The sequence below is a fragment of the Lissotriton helveticus genome, chromosome 5_1, assembly GCF_964261635.1.
Source record: "Lissotriton helveticus chromosome 5_1, aLisHel1.1, whole genome shotgun sequence".
Taxonomy (NCBI): Eukaryota; Metazoa; Chordata; class Amphibia; order Caudata; family Salamandridae; genus Lissotriton; species Lissotriton helveticus.
Genome location: NC_136065.1, coordinates 30,880,335 through 30,894,069, shown reverse-complemented (window position 1 = coordinate 30,894,069; position 13,735 = coordinate 30,880,335). Strand labels below are relative to the sequence as shown.

General features: G+C 47.6%; 1 pseudogene; it reads left to right on the top strand.

The window, feature by feature from the left end:
• The first annotated feature begins 6,430 nt into the window (after positions 1 to 6,430).
• Positions 6,431 to 9,350, top strand: LOC144752912 (uncharacterized; annotated as a pseudogene).
• Positions 9,351 to 13,735: the final 4,385 nt, after the last annotated feature.

The following is a 13,735-nucleotide window of genomic DNA, read 5'->3' as shown; positions in this document are numbered from 1 at the left end:
TGGATATTAAATCGTCTAGCCTTACGAAGGACGTCTCAGAGCTCCAGACAGAGATCGGAAATCTCCGTCGGGGGAACGACTTCATGGCCCGTCGCCTGGAGGATTTTGAAAATAGGGCGCGTCGCTGCAATGTTCGCCTGGTTGGTGTACCGGAGAACCCTGAACCCCACTCGGTGGATCTCCTGGTTGAGGATCTGGTCTTGAACCATCTGGCCCCTTCTGGTCTTACGAAATTTTTCACGGTGGAACGCGCACATCGTGTTCCAGGGGGCAAAGTCAAGCCGGGAGCCCCGCCGAGACCCATTGTAGCGAAGCTTTTTCATTATAGAGACCGGGACGCTATCCTGCAGGCCTCGCGGGTGAAGGGCCCGGTGGCCTTTGAGAATGCTACGGTGAACTTTTACCCGGACTTTTCTCAACAGGTTCAGAGACAACGTATGGAGTTTCGTGGTCTTCGGGATCGGGGCCTACGTTACGCCATGCTCTTTCCCACCAGACTTCGGGTCGAATACAATGAGCGTACCCTTTTCTTTGATCGGCCAGATGCTGTTAATGACTGGCTGGACTCATTGCCTGATCGTCCTCCTGAGACTGACTCCGCCGCTCACCCGGGTGGTGCCGAAGGTGGTGTGGAGATCTAACTGTTCGGCTCTTATGTCTTATTTTGTATACACTATCAAGAGTGTTGGCCGGCGTCCCTCTACATTGTGATTATTCTGTCTTTCGTTTGTTATTTTTGTTCTTGCTGAGGTCGGGGGGAGGGTGGAACGGAGACCTTTCCTCCTCCGGGGTCTTTGTGTAGAATAGGGGTTCTTGGGCGACAGGCACACTGCAGGTTGGGGTGGCTCTTTAGCTTTTTGCAGGGGTGCAGGGTGGGGGGTGTTTCTCTTCAGTTTGGGGGAGGGGGGTAGGGAAGTTTTTTCTTTTCTGTGTGTTGTTTTCAAGGCGAGTTGCTCCTGTGTTTGCTGCTGTTTCTGATGTCTAGCTCATGGACGAGGGGTCTTGGCTCGGGCGGCTGGGATGGGGGGTAGAGGGTTGAAATTTCTTTCCTGGAACGTTAATGGCCTGGGAGATCGTATTAAGCGCAGTGTTGTCTTAAAACGTATACGACGTTTGTCACCGGACATTGTTTTCATGCAAGAAACCCATTTGATTGGCAATGTTTGTTATGCAATGAATAGATGGGGCTACCGCCTTGTGGCGCACTCGGGGTTTACCTCCGGATCTAGGGGTGTGGGTATTCTTGTTCGAACCTCCCTCCCCCTGGCGATCGATGAGGTGATTCACGATGATCGTGGGAGATATACTGTCTTGGTGGGTAGATATGAAGGCCGCACCCTATCTCTCTTCAATGTTTATGTTCCCCCGGGTTTGCAGGCTTCTACTTTTACTGATTTGGGCCGTGTTTTGTTAGATCTCCCTGATAGTGCTCTCTTTCTGGCCGGTGATTTTAACTCGGTGCTTTCCGGCCTTCACGATCGCCATCCCCCTAGAGATACCCCGCAGGCTCAGCAGTGGTTGGGTGGGTTTCTAGATACCTTTGGCCTTGTGGACTGCTGGCGACTGTTGCATCCTACTCAGCTCCAATACACCTTCCATTCTGGGGCTCATGGCAGTCTGTCTCGGCTGGATTATTTCCTGATGCCCGCGGCCCAATCATCGGCGGTTCGTGAGATTTTACATTTGCCAAGGGGTATTTCTGATCACTCGCCGCTCTGGCTTCGTTTCGAGGTTGGGGTAGAGGCGGCGGGCCGAGTGGCTCCCATTAACCCTTGGTATCTTTCCTCCCCTGAGACTCGTACCCTCTTGCTCAAGTCCATGGATGCATATTTCCTGGGAAACGAGGGGTCAGTCTCTTCGGCTGTGTCCCTGTGGGAAGCCTTTAAAACTGTGATTCGTGGACAGGCCCTTTCCTTGATTGTTGAAGCTAAGAAGGCTGGGAGGAGGGAGGTGGTGGACCTCGAGGGGGAGATCTCTGCTTTGGAGGACGAGTTAGAGTCTGGTGTCACGCCTGAGAAACTCCATGCCCTGGGTCTAAAACAGTTTGCATATAAATCCTTGGTCACTGACGCTGCGAAGGTGATGTTTCGTGAGCAACAGGGCAGATTGTATGATGTGGGTGACAAGGCGGGCAAACTCCTAGCGTGGTTGGACAAGAAAGAAAGATTTAATCGTGTGGTGCCCGTGATTCAGTCTGCGAGTGGTGAGAATGTGATTGATCCGACTGCCATTGTTGATCGTTTTGCGGAATATTTCCGTGTGGTATATGCTCCCGTGTCTGTAAGGGATGTTGCCGACTCCCGCCTTCTTCTGCGTGATATCACTTTGCCCTGTGTCACCGACTTGGACCGTATTGCTTTGGACTCCCCTTTTACGAATGATGAGATAGCCACTGCAGTTCGTTCGCTCCGTTCGGGCAAAGCATTGGGCCCGAACGGTTTGCCTATTGAGTTGTACAAGTTGCGCCCCGATAAGGTGGCGCCGTATCTTCGCGCCATGTTTCTAGAATCTCGTGAGCGGAACATACTTCCTTATGATCAGCGTCTGGCGACAATCGTCGTCATCCCCAAAGAGGGTAAACCACTTGACCTCTGTTCCTCGTATAGGCCCATATCCCTATTAAATGTTGAACCTAAGGTATTGGCTAAACTTTTGGCGACCCGTCTCCTTTCGGTTCTCGGGGATTTGGTCCATCCGGATCAGTCTGGTTTTATCCCGCATCGAAACACTGCTCTGAATTTACGTCGCCTCCACGGCGTGCTGGCGAGGGCGGGGCTTTTGACTGAACCGGCCATTTTGGCGTCCCTGGATGCCTCCATGGCCTTTGACACGGTGGAGTGGCCCTATTTATGGGCGACTCTTGAGAAATTCGGATTCGGGTGCGAGTTTATTAGCTGGGTCAGACTATTGTACGCGGAACCTCTGGCACAAGTTGTAGTGAACGGTAGAGTGTCGGCTCCCTTCTCCTTGGGCAGGGGTACCCGTCAGGGTTGCCCCTTGTCCCCTCTGTTGTTTGCGCTCGCTCTTGAACCGTTGGCGGCCTGGCTCCGTTGGGAACCATCCCTTAAAGGGATTCGTTGGGCCCCGGACTTCGAAGACCGCGTCTCGCTTTATGCGGACGACATCCTCTTGTATCTTACTTCCCCTCGCAAGTCTTTATCTGTTTTATTTGACGTTCTTGCGTCCTTTGGCGCTAACTCAGGCCTCGTCATCAACTGGTCTAAGTCCTGTGTATACGTTTTATCTGGTATCTTGCCTCCGTTGCCGAGTAGACTTCCTCTTCAGGTGGTCCGGGATGGCTTCAAATACTTGGGGGTTTTTGTTACCTTGGACCCGTCCCTTCGTTTTGATCGTAATCTCCTTCCCCCGTTGCTTAGGCTCCGTTTGGACGTTGCCCGTTGGCGCAAACTTCCCTTGTCTCCCCTGGGTCGGGCGGCCCTGTTTAAGATGATGTCACTGCCGCGGTTTCTCTACGCTCTCCAGAATTATTACGATCCTATCCCTAAGGCCTATTTTCGGGAGATTGAGAGCCTTCAGAGGCAACTTATTTGGGATGGGCGACCGCGCATTGCTCTCGCGAAACTTTCCATCCCGTGGTATGATGGGGGCATGGCGCTCCCCGATGTTAAGAGATACTACTGGGCTTCCCATCTGTCCGCTATTAATCACGCTATGTTCTCGCCAGGTCGTAATCCGGCGTTTGAGATGGATAAACTTCAGCTTCCGGGAGGTGACTTTAACAGAGTGCTCTATTCTCGCTCCGCTGGGCGCCATCTTGTGGGACCTACTTTGATTGCTTTGTCGGTGTGGCGTGCCGCGAATGTGAGCCTGGGCTGGGAGGATCGCTTGACGTTGGCGACGCCGCTTTATGCTTCAGACCGTCTGGGCGGTCTTTGGTCTTCCAAGGGTTTTGACCGTTGGGACTTGATTGGGATCTCTAAGGTGGGGGATGTGTACTCTAAGGGTTCTGTGCGCCCGTTTCAGGCCCTCCAGGCTGACTACGGCCTGAGTAGTCGGGAATTCTTTCGTTATTTACAGGTCAGGCACGCTTTGGTTTCGGTATTTGCTCCTGGTGAGATTCCGCCTGACTCTTCCCCCCTTGAAGACCGTATCCTTGACGAACATCTTCCTGATAGCACTATCTCCCTGATCTATAAAAAGTTGATTAACAATCGGACTGACTTATTGGCCCGACTTCGGGAACAGTGGGTGGGAGATGGGTTGGAACTTGATGATGAGGATTGGCAGTCGGCCCTCTCCTCCCCGAAGGAGGTGGCTATCCCGGCTCGACTCCGTCTGGTCCAATTGAAGATCCTTCATCGGGTGTACGTGACGGGACCGCGACTGATGGTGATGGGCTTTTCCTCCGATGGATTGTGTAAGCGTGGATGTGGTTTGCGTGCTACTTTCCTGCATATTCTTTGGGAGTGCCCGATGGTGGCTGCTTATTGGGTGGCTGTGCTTGATCTGATGACTGTGGTGACAGGGATGTCCTTGCGTCCGGAACCTCGTCGCTGTCTTTTGAATGTTTGGGAGCCCACTGACTATTCGGTGGCACAGACTAGATGGGCCACCCTGGGCTATATGATTGCGAAGCGAGATATTGCGCAACTCTGGGGGGCCTCCAGGCCCCCTGCCCTCTCGCAATGGGAGGATAACATGGATTGGTCCATGTTCCGTGAGAAAACCGTCTATGTGGCCAGGGGCAGACCCAGGGCATGGGTGAAGGTGTGGGGTCAATGGAATGAATACCGTGGTGACATTTGTACTCCTCCCCTTGTGGACACTATCGAGATTACCCTGTCTCCTTAGGCTAGCGTTCTCGGAATCTTCATATAGGGACTGAGCTGGTGTCTCCGGCTCCCCCCCCCTTCTTCCTGATCTCTGCGCCCCTCCCCCCCCCCCCTCCGAACTCCTTAGTGCTTAGAATTTTGCTACTGCACTTCCGTTGCTGTCCCCCCCTTGCGTCCCTTGGGCTGACCTTCAGTGATACACTCTCGCCTTTTTGTATGTTTGTTCTTTTATATACATAAAACCTGTTTTTTGCTCTGTATATAATGTGGAGTATTGCATTGTTGATTGACTGTTACCTCTGCGGGCATATATGATATGTGTCTACTCCTTTTTAGCGGCTGGCCCGTGTGGTTGTAGGCCCATCCTTGTATTTTCTTGCTTGCTCAAATAAAGGTTTTAAAAAAAAAAAAAAAAAAAAAAAAGGGAGATGTGGAGGCAATTAAAATGGCCTTTCTATCAGAAAAGAAACTGACCAGGGAAACTAAGGAGCTACAGAAGCCTAGCCTACGGACATATATCATGTTGAAAACAACCCTGAGGGCAGAGCCATAGCTCCTGGGTACATTGTCTACGTACGAGAAATTCATATTAACTAGGTTTCGCATGAACCTGTTTCATTATTTGTTTGTAAGACCAAATGTTTTATTAATAATAAAGTGGCAGCTCCCTGCGGCTGCGACGGAAAGTCGCCACAGGATATGTTGCATTTTATGTTTTTATGTCAATTGTATGAATTCCCCCACAAACGCTATCTGGTCCCTCTTTTAAAAAAACTTAATTTTGGGCAGGTACGACCAGCCACGATGTATCTACAATTATTGAAGGAGGGTTACCTATCTTTTATTGTGGAATTTTTCAAATCAATTGTTAAGTCTAGGAAGTGTATGGACCTATGATGAACTCTCTTCAAATTTTTATATCTTATTTATTAACTGTATGCTGCTATGGATATCATCTTATTAATGCACTGTCACTTTTTGTTGCTCATGAACTGTAACGACTCTTTTAGTGCTCCAAATTGATCATTGATTGGATATCATTGTTGATACTTCTTTTTAAATAATGTCCTTTGTTTTTTGATGTATCAGTATGTGTAACTTTTATGGTTTGCAACTTAAACCGAATAAAGTTCTTTGAAAGTGAATTGACTCAGTAAGTCTTAAATCTTCTAGATTCCAGTCGCAGAAGTGCTTGTCCTCTGGGATTTCTGAGCGTATTTAGGGTGGAGTGGACTTGCTCCGGTTGTTGAAGTCGATGGATTTTGAGGCTCATGCAGTAAACATGTATTTTATTCTCATCTCCTGGAGTAGCCAATGCTTGGACCTAATGCATAAAGATTCTTGGTCTGTGTGGGGCCTTTGTAACAATTCTAATTAGGGTCAGGGTTCCATGACGGATAGGAAGGCGGTCTCACATTCCCATGACTGAACATGTTGCAGGGGACATTACTGCTCTTTGCTCTTCTTTCACACACTCAGACTCTGCGTTCTGAGTTTATTCTAATTATAAATCTCTCTCTCTTGGTTCCTTTTTTATAGGGCCCTCCCTTCTCAATCAGACAAGCACAGAGAAAGGAGATGTTTCACTTACTTTTAAGGCGATGCAGCAAATCACTGCCCAGAGACCTGCACTTCAAACCACCCATTAGACAGCAGCTGTTTGAAATGGCACTGAGAATGTTCTACGTGGCCGTGGTTTGCCCATCGGTCATCTCTTGCTGGACCATCGTGTCAGGCACGGCCACTGCCAAGTGTGAGATCTACCAGTGGGACCTGCTGGGATCCCTGGGAGTGCTGACCATGACCTGCTTTCACTTCCCCTTGGAGGGGTTCAGGGTCTTGAGCAGATGCAGCACAGTGAGGAACATGGAGGTGGATCTAAGAGAGGTTCCAGGGGATGTGGACACCCTCTGCCTGGTGTTACACGTACCAACCGTCCCCACAGACACCTTCTCCAGGTATCAGAACCTGACCCGGCTCTATTTGTATGGATAATTTTATGTTTCTGCAAGAGCCTTCAATGGTGCGGCCAACCTGAGACATCTGGGAATCAATGGAGAATATATTTGGTGTGTTATAACCGTAGACATGGATGATCAGGTTTTCATTGGATTGGAGAACCTAACCTGTTTGGACCTCAGAAATGTGAAAACTGATGCAGCTTTTCAAGAAAACATTTTTAAACCCTTACATGGAATACAGACGATAGCCTTATCTGGGAATGAGGTTAGTAGGCTGTACAGCCTGACCACTATGCTTCAGTCCCTGGCTTCTCGGAGGATCTTGGAAACCAAGAGGAATGGTATTGATGCAGCTTGGGAGGTGGACTGCATTGAGACAAACAACCTCACCAAAAGCACACTTTTCTCTCCAAGGATTACCAGGCACGATTTGTCAAGCAATGATCTAAAACATGTGGAGAAAAATGCATTTTGCAACCTCCCTCGTTTTACTGTCCTCAAGGTAGATGCGTCTGGTGTCAAGGTCATCAAGCTTCTCCGGTCTGGAATAAAGAGCATTGAAATGCCATGAAAAATCAGGACTATCTGAAGATGAAAGATGTCTGCACTGTGGAGTCTCGGCTGGGGGTCAGGAACTTGACAGTCGCGCAAAACTTTATTTCAGATCGTCCCGCTGAGACCTTTGAAGGATGCTCCATGCTGTTGTCTCTCACCATGTCTGCCAACCTCCTCACAGCTTTCACGAATGATATGGCAAAGAAACTCCTGAATCTGAGGTCCCTCGTTCTCTCTGTAAACAAGATAAAAAGCATAGACCTGTGCACACCTGGGACCCCCAATGTTCTGTCCAACCTCACACACCTGGATCTGTCTTTCAACCGCATCACCAGTATTGGCTCTGGGCGTCTCCTCTGCCTGGCTAATCTGGTGACACTGGATCTTAGTAGTAATTACCTTGGGTCGCTGGAAAAGGACGCCATTGTTTGTCTCATCAGGCTGTAATCTCAGCAGCTGGACTGCAATAAACTATTTCTGCTTGAGAACTTCTATTTTGATCACTTGAGTAGTGTCAGGGTGCTCGGCCTCAGGGGCACCTTACTCAAGAACAACTATAGCTCTCTGATCGCGATGAGCGAGCTTCAGGCGCTATCCATCAGCTTTGAGAATAGTATGGAATTAAAAATCAAACAGAAACAACTCACTACTCTTACCTTGGAATCAAAGTCTAGAATAACCTTGACATACATAAACAACTGCAGCATACTTGAAGTCCTTAACATTAGTGCTCCAGTGGTTATTATTGACTAGTGCTATCCCTCCCCCTTCAGATTTGTGAAAGAACTTTACCTACGGGAAAACCACTTGGTGGAATGTCCACTACTTGAGCTCACAAAGCCTGAAGGCTTGGGACTCTCATCTTTTTATTATTGTTGAATATTTGTACTACAGTTCATCTGCAGTTATGCCTTTCTATAAATCATATAGCCCCTTGAATAACAGCCTGCAGCATCTTCACAATTTACGTCATCTCCATCTAAGAAACCTAAAATTGGACATAAAGTATGAGTTTCTGGCACCTGATCAGCTGTTCTGGGAACCTGACTCCTCAGAACCCTGATCCTGGAGGATTCTGGGATAGAGCACTTTACGGCCACCATGTTTAGAGACCATGTCTCTCTGGAACTCCTAATCTTCAAGTCCCAACCTGTGAAACCATACAGGAGGGTCTGCTTGACCACGTCTACATTTACCTGAAGGATGTATCCCTGGATTGCTTATGTGAACAAGCCTGGATAAGAAGATGGGTGACCACCCACCCCCAAGTGAGCATGCCACAGCTGGGAATTCAGACATGCTCCCTTGGGCCACAGAAGCCGAATTTCCTGAATTTCTTGGAGAAAGACTGCAGCTTACTGATAGGTTACACACTCTTCATTGGGACGTTCTCCTTCAACATCTCTTTCCCAATCACGGCACTGCTGTATCACAAGGTGCGCTGGTACCTTCTGTATCTCCCCTACATGCTCAGGACCTGGTGGAACTATGGTGTGAGACACGACAGGAAGAGGCAATATGACTTTGATGCCTTTGTGTCTTACAGCAGCTGTGATAAGGCTTGGGTTGTCCGCGAGTTCCTGCCTAACTTGGAAGAGAGGGGACCGCCGTTCTTCAAAGTATGGCTGCATGGCAGGGACTTCGAAGTGGGCAAAGACATCTTGGATAACATCATGGACAGCATTTATAGGAGCCGCTGGGTGGTGAGTATGATCAGCCGCCATTACCTGCGCAGCCACTGGTGCTCCTTGGAAGTGCGGGTGGCCAGATACCGCCTTCTGGCAGAGAGGAAGGATTCCTTGGTGATGGTGTTACTGGAGAAAGTGTCGACGAGGAGCCTCTCCCGCTACCACCAACTGGCCAAGCTGGTGAAGAAGAAAACCTACCTGGAGTGGGAGGAGGACTTGGGCCAGCAGCCTCTGTTCTGGGCCCGACTACGCAAAGCCATTGGAGGGGATGGAGTTGAGCAACAGGACATCATAGTCAAATGACACAATCTGTTCCAGACTCACCACAGATGATAGAGGAAGGCCATCTTCCCAAAGAAAGCGTGGGGAAGAGAGAAACCAATTTGTTAGAAAAGGATGGGAATCATAGACCAGCACACCAAAAAAGCCTAAAAAAGAAGAGCGATATCACCTCACTTGAGAAGAAAGATACAAAGAGAAGAGAGCAGGTTGAGCTCACTAGGAAAGAACTTGCATGTGCAAATCATAGAAAAACACAATTTTGATAACTCTTTTTCTTTCCTGTCTACTTCCACTCTACCCCGGTAATTAATACCATGCAATAAGCAACAGTTTGGCAGTGGTATATGTTTATTAAAGTGCAAGATGAGCATATCGAATTGAAAAGGCATATTCACTGTTGTGGACCGCTGAGGACCAAGTTATTCACTGCCTCTGATCTGGAAAAAGAAGATCTGGTTCTGTAGAGAAAAGGTGTCCTAGTACTTAGGTACTCAGTGTTCCAGGTTAACTCATCCTTAACCCTGTCCATGTTGTGTCCAAGCAGCGGTGGAAGTAAAATGGATCTGAAAATAACACATCCAACTTAAGCCATGGAGAGTGTAGGTGGTGCACACAAATGATTATTCCTCTTTTCCTCCGCTCTCATGTTTTCCACCTTTCCCTCGGGTGCGATGGCGCTTGAGAAGATCACGATCTGTCTGTTGAGTACCAGAGGGTGGAGGATGCTTGAGTTGGAGTGGTTGGAATGGAGCTGGTCTGTTGTCTTCACAGGTCAAGGGCAAGCCTTTTAGCATATAATAATGTCCAGATGTACATTATTGATCCTGTGATCAGTAACTGAGTATAAGGAGTGGAGAACGCACACTTTTCACACACATACACAAAATACGTCAAGCTACTGCATTAGGGCTTCCGCTCACGCCATCTTTAAACCAGGCACCACTTGCAGATTCTGCTGTTGTTTTACCTGGGAGAAATAGAAACCCTAGACTGCCAGATCCCAAATGAAAGGCAGAGATACAAGAGTAAACTGGTGAGCTATTGCAGAGTGTTGAAGATGTCAGAGGCAGGGCAGTGAGAGAACATTGGGGAAAGAGTGGAGATGAGGACAGCAGGAATGTAGAGTAAGAGTGATGGCAGAGAGATATGTAAAGAAGTGGAGATAGGGGGAAAGAACTGCATAGGTAAAGAGTAAGGGAGATAGTAGAAACGTATAAAAGGATAATTGTAGAGAAGCATGTAATGTAGTGGAGATGGAACATAAAGACAGTGGAGGCAGAGAGTAAGGGTGATAGTAGAAAGGCACATAATGTAGTGGAGATGGGAGATGAGGGAAGTGGAGGTAGAGAGTAAGGGAGATAGCAGATAGATATGTAATGTAGTAGAGATAGGGGAAAATTACAGTGGAGGTAGAGAGGAAGGGAGCTAATACAGAGACACATAATGCAGGAGAGATAGGGGAAAAGGTTAGAGGTAGAGAGTAAGGGTAATAGTAGAGAGATAAGTAATGTAGTGTAGAAGGAGAAAAGGACACTCATGTACACGGGTCTGAAGAGACTCTCAGGTGGCAGGCACTCCTATATATTCAGGCAACAATACCGCACAAAGTATTAAAAGGATCAACGTTACAGGTACAAGTGATTACCAATACTGGATGAGGTGTCAGGTTGCCTTGTTATGTTGGCTTTTGGGCAGGTTAGTTTGCATTTGTTCAGTCTTTGTGAGCACAATCAAGGAACACACATTACACGTAGCAGGGTGTTGCAGGTAATAAGCAATATCTGCTACTTTATTTTCATTATGCCTTCAAAACCTCTAGCCTACCTAACGTGTTTCATCTTGCATCATCTCCTAGACTTCCTCAGGGCCTAGTACTAATAATTCTCGCTAATACCTTAAATCTCACCGCAGTAACTACACTGCTAAAAGTATTGAAAGGGATTAAAGTTCCACAAGTGAGGGCTGTCATGTTCAGTCAAATCTGCATATGATCGACCACAGTGTGAGCCGGAATTCAAGGTACCTTAGAACCACACTGCCAGTAACCGCATCCTGACAGGAAGTGTCCAATGTGAGGTATATACCGGTTTGACTGAACATGACAACCCATACTCTGAGAACTTTTATCGTTTTGTTTACTTTTAGCAGCATGGGTACTGTGGTGAGATAGAAGATATTTGCGAGAATCATTAGTACGTGGCCCTGAGGAAGTGTAGGCTGTGATGCGAGTTGAAACACGTGTCGGCTATAGGTTTTTAAGTAGTCTGGAAAAGAAAGGATCAGATTGGGAATATTATGTACAAGACTCTAAGGGGCTTATTTACAAGGCCCTTGCGCCGCTGGTGCATCACCTTTTCCCATATGAAGAGTGACACACCGGTGACGCAAGCCCCTAATCGTGGTCCTTGATTGTGCTAACAGAGTCCGAACAGTGACTTTTGGGGTTTTCCTTGTTCCTGAAAGGCATTTTGAGTGGCTCCTCTCCCTACTTGTTGGAGCACATCAGGGGCATTTGGTAGCTACAGAGGAAGAAGTTTGGGGTTTGTTGTGAGGACATTGAGTTTGGCCATCAGCAATTTATTTTGGATTTCTTAGCTTGGGTTGTACAAAGGCTGGTGTCTTGTTGGAGCTTTGCATGTGATGTCTGTGGGTGTACTGCTGTGGTATTCTATTTTTGAGGTGTTGAAGTGACATTTTCAAATGTGGGTATGTGCTATGGTATTCTCTTTTTAGGGGATGAATTTTGTCTTGGTTCAGGGTCTGTGGCAGAAATCATCTAGGGGACGGAACTGGTATTTTGTGATCTATGTGTAGTGTTGTGAGGAACTGTTAAAAAAAACATTTCTGTTTTGATTAATTGCCATCTTGCCCTTTATAATCTTTTTTTCAGAATTTACTCTTTGTTCTATAGTGGCAAGAGTATTTACAACAAGGGGTGGTGAGGGACAGAGTCTCTGAATTAAGCAGAATACTCTCACCCAGTCAAGAGATCAGGGCTAGATCCAACACCGTTTTTTAGCTCACTGCACCATCCCAGTTTCAGAACCTGGCTGTATGCAAATTAGTCTGTTCCTGTCCCAGTGCATGATGGGAACAGGGCAAACCAAACTACAAAAGCCAATTCTTACACTGGAAAGGAAACAAGCTTCCGGGGACCGGTTTCTGGCATTACAGCCGTCTTCGGCCCGGCTTGCTTGAATCCTGATGGTGCAATGAGCAAGGGACTCATGTCTGAGTATACCCTTCCACGCTTAGGGTGGACAAAAATATTTACAACAAGGGGTGGTGAGGGACAGAGTCTCTGAATTAAGCAGAATACTCTCACCCAGTCAGTGGCAAGAGGCCTTCTACCAAAGTGTATGATTGTGATAAAAACAAGCATTTGCAATGCAAACGGTCTCGGCTTTGGCACCTTATATGTATTGAGCTATGCAGTACCTTATGCCCTGCCTGCCTCCAATTGTGCTTTTGAAAGTTAAGTATATGATAAAAAGGTAAAGTCAGACCAACAAAAGTGTCCAGTAACCCCATTAGACAAAGCTGTTAAGGACAAGCAATACCTTAATGCTGATTAAATATAAGAGAGATACATTGAGAGGGCTGACCAGAAAGTGACTCCCTAGATAAGGAGAGGACAGACAGGTCCGTCCTCAAGTTTCATTTAGAGTTAAAAAAAAAGCTTGTAACTTAAACAGGCGTACTCTGATAAGTTCATAGCCTGGCAATTTGGGGACTAGCTGCAGGCTGCCGAGGGGAAAGTCAAGCTGGCAGCTCGAGGGAGCCAGCCAGCGACTGGTATCGAGGCGTAGGAAAAAGGGCTCCATTATCTTACATTGCACCCCGTGTAAGACCCTGTAACCTCCAGTCCAACAGCACACACACTGACCCGTTGTGTCCACCACAGGGGCTGAATCGCCCTCCTAAACACCAGTGCCCGCTAGCAGCTCCCTAACCACATCTACCCCATTCACTCCTTCTCTGGTGCACACACGGTGTGTGTGCACAGTTTACGATGTGTCCTGGGGTGGCGCCCTGCACCCGCGTGTGCAATAGTGGGGACGCGGGTCCCATAGCAAAGGTCACTGAAGCGGTCTGTTTTGATACAGTAGAGTTTAGGATAGGGAAGTAAGTTTGGTCTTTCTAGTGGGTGGTGTGTGTGTCAGCATGTATGAGAAGTGAACGTATGGCTGTGCATGTATATGGGACGTTTTTATGATGATCGGATTTGTGGCTGCTAGTGTGTGTGATTGTGTGCTTTTATTTTTTTAAAGCTCATTGTAATTTTTAAGGGAACACACGGCGCTATATCCTGTCATGTTGTGTCACCAATATTTTCATTTGTCAACGCCTTTGGTCCTACCAGTTCGACAGTAACAGATTTGGGTCAAAAATATTTGAATATGTCTGTCATAAAAAGTCGACCTTATTCATATTTGTGAGCAGTAATCTGCTATTC